We start from the raw sequence: 8,971 nt of genomic DNA, 5'->3' as shown, positions 1-8,971 counted from the left end.
GGATAGCACTCTACCACTTGAGCCACAGCACCACCTCCAGAAGATCATATTTCTAGGAGGTTTCTATGATAGCCAATTACTGTTAAGTCTATACTATTATACATTTGTACCTTCTACCAAAAAGCAGCTGTAGTAAAACATACAAGGATAAAATATGCTTCTGTTACCTCAAAAGAAATCAGTCAGGCACCAGTGGCTTCTGCTTATAATACTACTCAGGAGGCTGAGATGTGAGGATTGACATTTGAAGCTTGCCTGGGCAGCAAAGTTCATGAGACCTTAACTCCGATTAACCAGCAAAAATCTAGAAGTGGAGCTGTGGCTCAAGTTGTAAAGCACCAGCTTTGGGTGAAAAAAGCTAAGAATCAACAACTAGGCCCTGAGTTCAAGTCCCAGTATCAGCATGAAAGGAGAAGAGGAAGGAAAGAAGAAATGAGGAGGGAAGGAAGGAAAGAATGGTGGAGGAATAAAAGAAGGAAGGAAGGAAAGGAAGGAATCAGACTAGTTATAAAGGACATATGATTGATTTTAAACTTGCTTCTCATTAAATCTTTTTTTTTTTTTTTGGGTCCGGTTGTGGGGCCTGAACTCTGGGCCTGGGAGCTGTCCCTCAGCTCTTCAGCTCAAAGCTAGTGCTCTACCACTTGAGCCACAGCGCCACTTCTGGCTTTTTTCTTTTTGCTTATGTGGGGCTGAAGAATCGAACCCAGGGCCTCAGGCATGCAAGGCAAGCGCTCTACCACTGAGCCACCTTCCCAGCCCCTCTCATTAAATCTTTATCCCTGTTTTATTATGTTCTGAATGAAACGTACAGATTAGGGCTAGCAATGTAGCTTACTGGTAGAAAGTCTGCCTAACCTGTGCAAGGTGAGATTCCCAAAACAACGAAGTACAAATTAGAAAAACAGAAAGTAGCCTGAGTGGTACAATATTGTCTTACAACAAAATAATATGATCATGATTATGTGCAGAACTAAAGCTGTTAAGTTTGTAATTTAAGTTTAAAAAACAAAAGTGAAAGTAATAGTCAAGTTGTGATCTCTGTCTAAGTGCCAATCAATGGATGAGTGTATGTATACTTTGAAATACTATTCAGACATAAAGAAGAATGAAATCATGTCTTTTCACAACATGGCAGCTGGCTTCTTATGATCAGTGGAAAATTTGTTTCTGGCCTCTGAGACAATCTTATCTAATGAAACATAATGAAGCAATGGTATCTCCCCACTTACCCAAAGGGGCAACATCAGTGTTCTATTGGTGCAGATTTATACACACACTCAATCTAGTTTTGTGCAAAAGCTCACAGAGATGACCATCTCTCCACTATACTCAGGAACAAATTCACCATTTAGAAGAATGTTCCCGTGGTCTACCTCCCAAAGAAAGAAGTAGAAGCTTAATTAAGAGGTTATTTTTTTTTATTATTTTTTCTCTTTTTTTTCAGTTGTGGGGCTCAAACTCAGGGTCTGGGTGCTATCGCTGAGCTTTTTCACTCAAGGTTAGCACTCTGCCACTTTGAGCCACAGTGCTACTTCCTCAATAGTTAATTTTTAAAATGGTTTTCTATCTATTCTATAAAAATTACTGGGTATTTTGTACATAATTACAGGCAGGCTACCTAGCATAATTTATTATACCATCCCTGTATCTCAGGAAAATAAACGAGGCCATTATTTACTACAAAACATCTGTCTCTGATGATATCTCCTGAAGTGAAAGAACTAAATAATGGACACCGTGACTTGGAAAATCAGTATTTAAAAGTTCAGTCAGGGGGCTGGGAAGGTGGCTCAGTGGTAGAGCGCTTGCCTTGCATGCATGAGGCCTTGGGTTCGATTCCTCAGCACCACATAAGCAAAAAGAAAAAAGCCAGAAGTGGCGCTGTGGCTCAAGTGGTAGAGTACTAGCCTTGAGCTGAAGAGCTGAGGGACAGCTCCCAGGCCCAGAGTTCAGGCCCCACGACCGGACCCAAAAAAACAACAACAACAAAAAAAGTTCAGTCAGTCAGTTATATAAGGCTTATAATGCTTTGGCTTACCTTAGAGAGAAACGCATGTGTCTTTTTTTTTTTAAGTCAGTCTTAATACTTTGTTCAACTCTGAGATTTTCTTCACCTTACTACTTTCCTTAAAAATAGAAGTATAAGAATAATCTTATGTATCAGACTATGTAAATTTCCTAGTTTGATTCTATATTGGGCCCCATCTTATCTTTTTTTCTAATTTATAAAAATATAGAGACCAAAGTACATAATTTCTACCACATTTGCACATTTTGTGGGGTTTTTATTGCTGCTGGGTTTTTTTTGTTTTGTTTTTTTGTTTTTGTTTTTTGCTGGTTGACGGGCTTGAACTTAGGGCCTGGGCATTGTTGCTGAGCTCTTTCAATTCAAGTCTAGTGCTCTACCACTTTGAGCTATTGCTCCACTTCTAGTTTTCTGGTGGTTAATTGGAGATAAGAGTCTCATGGCTTTTAATGCCTGGACTGGCTTCCAACCACAATCTTCAGATCTTAGCCTCTTGAGTAGCTAGGATTACAGGCATGATCCACCACCACCCACTACACATGCATTTATTTCCAGGTGAGAAACAAAACAGTTTTGCTGAGAAAATTATCAGAAAGACAAAGTACATCTCAGTTGTGATTGCCTTAAAATTAATATCCTTTTATTTGTACAAGCAGTATTTGAAATCATTAAGATGGGACCCTAGTCATTCAGGTTAACTTAGCGCTCATTCATAAATACTTAGATTATTTGAACAAATCGTTTCAATAATTTCCATTTCAACCTCTGGTAAGTATAATAATACCTCATAATCATCGTTACTGGATGCTATGATTTTTTTTTGAAGAACATATTTTTGAAAAAAAGTTTCAAGATTCTTAGGTATCTAATATGAGTGAAAAATACTACTTACAAAAGTAGCATTTGTCAAGAGGTAAGAATTTATCAGATAAAAATATGTTTCATGAATATCAGGAAGCAGAAATTTGTTTTGAATGGGGGACTTTCATGGGAAGAGAGAGAATGAATGGAAAGGGGAATTGTAGATGAAAAATGATACTGAGCATATGTATATGAGAAAGGAAGTGAGAATCAGTGTGATTGGTGGAGGAACAAGTATAAGTGGAGGGGGAAAATGATGGAAAAGAAGACTCTGGACACATAAATGGACATGTGAAATATTAACCCACCTCACACAACCATTTGTAGACAAAATATAAAATTAAAAAATATTTGATCCTTGACTGCATTGTATATCCTACAAAATTAAGAAGAGTGAAGGAAGGGCTGGGTAGGGGAGGGATGGGTGAAAATGTTGAAATGGGTGATATTGACCAAGATATATTGCATTGTCAGCACCTGTGGCTTATACCTGTAATCCTAGCTACTCAGGAAGCTGAGATCTGAAGATCATGGTTCAAAGCCAGCCTGGTCAGGAAAGTCCATGAAATTTGTATCTCCAATTAACCCCTAGAAAACTGGAAGGGGTCCTGTGGTTCAAATTGGTAGCATGCAAGCTTTGAGTGAAAAAGCTCAGGAACAGGGCCAAGAGCTAAGTTCAAGCCCCGTGGCCACCACCACCAACAATAACAACAACAACAACAACAACAAATGGTACAGTATATTCATAAACTACTTTGTTAAATGACAACTCCTTTGTACCACTATTTCAAGATAATTTTTAAAAAATTGAAAAACATCTTGTTAATCATTCCTGTGTGAATAGTGTGAATAATTTCAGAGTAACACAGTACTTCATAAAGCAAAGTCTAAGCCTTCAACACATACTAAAGAGACGAAAAGCAGATGACTTAGTTTAAATGCCTGAATCCTGAGGATTCTTTTTATTCATTTCATGTAGCATTCAAAACATGTCAATGCCATAGGTTCTACTGTTGATCTTTTCTGGAATTTCCCAAATGGAAAACACACCAGAGGAGCAAAATTCAGTTAAGAACCGGTTTCTGAGAGAACCATGGATGTGTCTGGTCATGTTGAACCTGCATGCTCAGACCATTCTGCCTCCCCACAAATCACCCAGTTGTCGTGGGGACAGTGTTTCCATGGCTAGCAGCTGCCACTCTTCTGCTCCGGCAGCCTATCAGACAAAAACCCTCTGCCAGTTCCAGCTAAATAGTATGCTTGCAGAGCCATGTCATTACCTTGCACACTTCAGTTTCCAAAGAGTTGGCTGATAGCTAAAATAACAATACATTTTTCATGTTGTCAATGTTACCATTTCTGATGGATTTTTTTTCATCCCTTGCCCCACAATGCACATCCCATTGGCTTTTATCCGCCTCTCTCTTAAATGGCTAAGGAGATCTGTGATATGTAACGAAATCACTTCTTTTCCTTGAATGTCCTTTAAGACAAGCCCCTGCAAAGACAAACAGCCAGCTCAAAGTATGCCACTGGATGATCAGGCCAGAGGCAGCCAATGTGGAGAAATACCCGCCACTAAAGGGAAAAGTCCAGCTTTTCAGAGCCAGTAGGATAGAACCGTCTCAAGGTAACGCACAGCACTAGCAGATGTTAAGCCTGAGGTCATTGCTGGAGGATGGATTCCAAATCAGCAATGCCAGGGCTTCCCCAACTTTGCCAGAAAATTTTGGCCTTTCCATTCTGCCTGGTGTATTCTCCTTGAAAAAAAAATCACTTGAGTTTAAATCAGAAACTAAAAGGAATTCTACATTCACAATACTTTCAACTGTGTCTCATAGCTTTAAGAGGTTAGTTTTCTTTATGTTCAAGCATCATTATCATGAGTGTTCAGCAAGGTAAAAGATGTCTTTTGAAAAATTAGGTTTCCCTTTTAGAAGGGCATCATGAAGCATGTCGATTATCAGTCTTCTTAAAAATGAGAAGTTTTTTTTTTCTACATTTCAGGCATTTTTTTTAAAGCTAATGGTTTTTAGTATGTGCCTGCAGCTATTTCTGTTGCATTCATTTAATAGGCATTAATAAGTCATTTCTACTTTCAAGGTATTATAAACTGTCATGCCCCTTACAGGCTATTTTTATATATCACAGGAAATGAAAGTTCCAATTTGCAATAAGTACTTTCTTTACTCATGCTCAGAGTCAAATCCTGCTTATAAAGAGGCATAAGTAGAACTTTCTTAGTCATGTTGGATTATGCATTGACATAAATAATATTGGAGGGTGAGAAATAAATTTTACTGATTCATGTAATTTGATGAGGGATGTGGTGAGACAGGATTTACTTGAAATCTCCATTATTAGTTAAAATATTGATCACATGCTATCATACTTGAAATATCAAGTATGACAACATTTTCCCTGTAACCATTTCAATATAAATAAAACATAAATAAATAAAATATAAACATAAAGTAATAAGCTAGGAGCTGGTGGCTAATGCCTGCAATCTCAGGAGGCTGAGATCTGAGGATCATGCTTCAAAGCCAGCCTGGGCAGGAAAGTCCATGAGACTTATCCCCAACTAACCACCAGAAAACCAGAAGTGGAGTTGTGGCTAAAAGTGGTAGAGTGCTAGCCTTGAGCAAAATAACTCAAGGACAGTGCTCAGTCCCTGAGTTCAAGCTCCACGGCCAACAAATAAAAGAAAATAAAAAATAAATAAAGCCTAAATGATAATTCTGTGTTTAAGCTCCTAATGTTTTGAGTTGTTGTCTGGCAAAACAACTCTTCCATATTTCCCTGGACATGAATCTGAGTCACCAGAATTTGGAATGCCAGTTTAGAAAGAGCATCAATAAGCAACTCAGCTTCACAAAGCTAGCAATATTTTGCTTAAAGGAGCTTTTTAACCTTCCTAAATCCAAACAGTCCTATAAATTATGATTATTTTTCCCTGGTAAAGACAAGTAGAGGTCCAGCATTCATATTCTTTAAATCAATTAGCTCCATACTTCTTGTGTATAGAGTGTTTAAGTGAGTGTATAAGAGGCAAGTGACTCAGGTCAGAATGTACTTTAATCCACAGGTTTCATGGGGGTCTGCTACTATGTTTCTTTCTTTCTTTCTCAAAGTTTTCTGAAGAGAAGGAGAAAGTAACTCAGTACTGTATCATTGGATACTTTACAGATTAATCAAGTATGAATTTATTAAGTACTTTTTATGTACCAGGCACTGTGTTAAATTCTAGGGGTGTAGCAATGAGCTAAATACTCAATTCTTACAACAATCATATCATGTACATATTATTGATTCACACATTACAATTAAAATAATGATACTCGACTCATTTCTTTCTTTTTTGGGGGGGGTCCGGTCATGGGGCCTGAACTCTGGGACTGAACGCTGTCCCTCAGCTCTTCAGCTCAAAGCTAGCACTCTACCACTTGAGCCACAGCACCACTTCCGGCTTTTTTTTCTTTTTGCTTATGTGGTGCTGAGGAATCAAACCCAGGGCCTCAGGCATGCAAGGCACACACTCTACCACTGAGCCATCTACCCAGCCTCTACTCGACTCATTTCTAACCTATATAAGATGTAAACAATTTAATCTCTTTATTGTACATTAAAAAAATGAAAGTCTACTACATTTATCTCCTTCTAAGATAAAAGAAAATGTGGATTTCTTCCCTATAATATTGTGATAGCCACTACATTATCTGATATTTTAAAATAGCAATATATGTATCTAGCTCTTGACAAAATCCTCCAAATTAAACCAGTCAAAATTTGATAACACAAGTAAAAGAAATTGACACTGGCCGGGTGCTTATGGCTCACGCCTGTAATCCTAGCCACTCAGGAGGCTAAGATCTGAGAACTGAGGTTCTAATCCAGCCCAGGCAGGAAAGTCTGTAAGACTCTTATCTCCAATTAACCACCAGAAAACTGCAAGTGGAGCTCAAAGTGGAAGAATGCTAGCCATGAGCAAAAAAAGCTCAGGGACAGCGCCCAGGACCAGAGTTCAAGCACCGTGACTGACAACAACAACAACCAAAAAGAAAGAAAGAAAGAAAGAGAAGAAAGAAAGAAAGAAAGAAAGAAAGAAAGAAAGAAAGAAAGAAAGAAAGAAAGAAAGAAAGAAAGAAATTGATACAGAATTTCAATTGCAAAAATAAAAGGTCCCACAGAATGAACCCTAATAAAAACCCATAGACTTTACAAATAAAGAATCTGAATAGCCAATAGGCACATGAAAAATATAGTATCATTACTCATCAGGGAAATCAAAACCACAATGAGAACTTAATACACACTAGGACTTCAGCAATAAGAGAGACAGCTACAAGTGTTGGTCAGGATACAGAGAAAGTGGGACATTCCTGTTGTAAAAGGTATAGCCTTCCACATGTTTTGAGGTTCTTCAAAAAGTTAAGCATAAAAGCCAGAAGCCAGTGCTCATGTCTGTAATCCTAGCTACTCAAGAGGCTGAGATCTGCATATTGCAGTTCAAAGCCAGCCAAGGCAGGAAAGTCTGTGAGACTCCTATCTCCACTAAACCAAAAGCTGCAAGTAGAACTGTGGCTCAAGTGGCAGATCACTAGTCTTGAGCAAAAACAGCTCAGGGACAGCACCCAAGTCCTGAGTCCAAACCTCAGGACTGGCACACATACAAAACATATTAAACATAGAATATCATAAAACCAATAATTCTACTTGGAGAAATATACAAAATCTACTCTGATATAAAGTGAATCTTAAAGGGGATTTAAAAAAAGTATTTGTACAAGAATATTCATAGCATCACTTTCACAATACGCAAAGGGTAGAAAGAAATGTCCATCATCAATGGATGAATACACAAACAAAATTTAGTGTACTTATTACTTAGCCATAAAAGGAAATGAAGTGCTGATATCTGCTTCAACATGGATAAACTTTGAATATATACTGCCTAACGAAACCAGCAAACAAAAGGCATACATTTTATGGTTTTATTTACCTGAAATGTCCAAACAGAGAATCCTAGAAAGCTGATTGGTGGTGCAAGGGGCCAAGAGAAGAGGAAAAAAATAATTGCTGATGGATTAGGAATTTCTTTTGAGGGTGAGGGCTATGTTTTAGAATTAAGATGGTGGTGATAATTGCACAACTCAGTATTTTAATTCTATTGTGTATTGTAAATTTCATAGCATATTAATTATATGTCTTTTTTTTTTTTTGCCAGTCGTGGGGCCTGAACTCTGGGCCTGGGCACTGTCCCTCAGTTCTTCAGCTCAAGGCTAGCGCTCTACCATTTGAGCTACAGTGCCACTTCCAGCTTTTTCTACTTATGTGATGCTGAGGAATCGAACCCAGGGCCTTATTCATGCAAGGCAAGCACTCTACCACTGAGCCACCTTCCCAGCCCCATACGTCAATTTTTAAAAGACATAAGGGAAGTAAGATAGGTGACAAAGATCTTAGAAAGAGAAACAGTACGATTCCTGTACCTCTTGATCCCAAACATATCAAACATATCAAATACAACCAGACTTGGTGTGACACGAGGAGAAACAGCACTTGTAGTTTCATTACCAATTCAAATTGGTTTTGAAAGTACTTTACAGTGAAGTTTTGAGTTTGGAGTTTTGAACACAGTTCAGTGAAATGCAGGGGTTGGACTGTGCCCCAGTCTTGTGCTTCCTTTTGTTTATTTACTTGGAAAAAGCATGCTTTATAACATTTCAAGTCTAGGTATTTTATATTTTGTATTTCATTCCTCAATAAATGAAATTACCTTTTTGAAATTGTATATATTTTGGAGATGTGTGAAAATATGGAAGAAGAGAATGTTATTCGAGTCAAATGAGAAATACCTTGTAATTTCTATTTTAGTCAAAAATGTTGTATGAATGTATATATGCACACATGGATAATAGAGAGAACCAGAATTTCTCTTTTACTTTTTTTGTCGGTCGTGGGGCTTGAACTCTGGGCCTGGGCGCTATCCCTCAGCTCTTCAGCTCAAGGCGAGCGCTCTACCACTTGAGCTACAGCGCCACTTCCGGTTTTCTGGTGGTTTATTGGAGATAGGAGTCT

Source organism: Dipodomys ordii, unplaced genomic scaffold (genome assembly GCF_000151885.1).
Source record: "Dipodomys ordii isolate 6190 unplaced genomic scaffold, Dord_2.0 Scaffold16, whole genome shotgun sequence".
In the NCBI taxonomy this organism is placed as follows: Eukaryota; Metazoa; Chordata; class Mammalia; order Rodentia; family Heteromyidae; genus Dipodomys; species Dipodomys ordii.
The sequence above is the reverse complement of the archived record's forward strand: the minus strand, read 5'-3'. Positions refer to the sequence as shown.